This window comes from Colobus angolensis, unplaced genomic scaffold (assembly GCF_000951035.1).
Source record: "Colobus angolensis palliatus isolate OR3802 unplaced genomic scaffold, Cang.pa_1.0 Scaffold9, whole genome shotgun sequence".
Classification (NCBI taxonomy): domain Eukaryota; kingdom Metazoa; phylum Chordata; class Mammalia; order Primates; family Cercopithecidae; genus Colobus; species Colobus angolensis.
The window spans coordinates 12542698-12544250 of NW_012122931.1; the positions used below are offsets into that span (position 1 = coordinate 12542698).

General features: G+C 44.9%; 1 protein-coding gene across 3 annotated transcripts in view; it reads left to right on the forward strand.

Moving 5' to 3' along the window:
• ZBTB26 (zinc finger and BTB domain containing 26) overlaps positions 1–1553 on the forward strand; it is a 21722-nt gene that overhangs the window by 15790 nt on the left and 4379 nt on the right. The window contains exon 2 of one of the 3 annotated variants that reach the window (XM_011931416.1): positions 833–974. The exons of the other annotated variants lie outside the window; for them this stretch is intronic. The gene's annotated coding sequence lies outside the window, so the exon portion shown is untranslated. The remainder of the gene's footprint in view (positions 1–832; positions 975–1553) is intronic. 3 annotated transcript variants of the gene reach the window in all.

Genomic DNA, 1553 nt, shown 5'->3' on the forward strand with positions numbered 1-1553 from the left:
GATTACAGGCTTGAGCCACCGCGCCCGGCCTAATTTTTTGTATTTTTAATAGAGACGGGGTTTCACCGTGTTAGCCAGGATGGTCTCGATCTCCTGACGTCGTGATCTGCCCGTCTTGGCCTCCCAAAGTGCTGGGATTACAGGTGTGAGTCACTGTGCCCTGCGGGTCACCTCACTTTCAATGCCATTCTCATTCAAATGAACTTCTAAATTTAGAATCTTTACACATTCCTTTTATTCATTCTCTATATCCCATCAGTTACCAAGTGCTTTGAAATATCTTTTGTTATTTTTCCTTTCTTCTTCTTCCCATTTTTATTTCTTTCTAGGCCATCATGGCCTCAGACCTTCTGCAGACACTAAGCTGGTTTTCCTAACAACAGTTCTTCCTTACCACTGTCAAACTAATCTGATAGATTCAACTAATGCAAATTGAGCACTTGCTGTGTGTTTAGTGCAAAATTAGGTGATAGGAATAGACACTGATTTGAACAGAAGAGGGTTTGGCCAGTAATGGGACAAGCAATGTAGCTGCAATAAGTATAATATAATTCAAAGCAAAAGGAAAGAATATTTTGTCTTAGAAGATGCAAGTTCCCAGCATTAGATGGAGATGCTTTCCCCTAATACCATGAAACTTGGGGTTTGGATGGGAAGGAATAAGTATTTGATAAAGTGTGTTGACTGTTACAATAGAAGTATGCAATGGGCCCAGTAGAGACAATTCTACTGTATTAAACGGTCAGGGAAGGGCCTCTCAGAGAAAATAAGGGAGTCAGAATTGTTTAGAAAGTGGTGTTTTTGTTTGTTTGTTTTGTTTTGTTTTGTTTAGACAGAGCCTCACTCTGTCTCCCAGGTTGGAGTGCAATGGCGCAATCTCAGCTCACTGCAACCTCTACCTCCCAGGTTCAAGTGATTCTCCAGCCTTAGCCTCCTGAGAAGCTGGGACTACAGGCACGTGCCACCACACCTGGGTAATTTTTGTATTTTTCATAGAGACAGAGTTTCAGTGTGTTGGCCAGGCTAGTCTCGAACTCCTGGCCTCGTGATCCACCCACCTCAGCCTCCCAAAGTGCTGGGATAACAGGCGTGAGCCACCAAGCCCAGCTTGTTTTTTTTGTTTTGTTTTTAAATGTAGTTTTGTTCTTGTTGCCCAGACTGGAGTGCAGTGGTGCAATTTGGGTCGCTGCAACCTCTGCCTCCCGGGTTCAAGTGATTCTCCTGCCTCAACTTCCCGAATAGCTGGGATTACAGGCATGTGCCACTACACCCAGCTAATTTTGTATTTTTAGTAGAGACAGGGTTTCTCCAAGTTGGTCAGGCTGGTCTCGAACTCCTGACCTCAGGCGATCCACCTGCCTTGGCCTCCAGAAGTGCTGGGATTACAGGCGTGAGCCACCATGCCTGGCCTAGAAAGTAGTGTTTTATTTTTTTTTTATTTTTATTTTTTTTTTTTGAGACGGAGTCTTGCTCTGTCACCCGGGCTGGAGTGCAGTGGCCGGATCTCAGCTCACTGCAAGCTCCGCCTCCCGGGTTTATGCCATTCTCCTGCC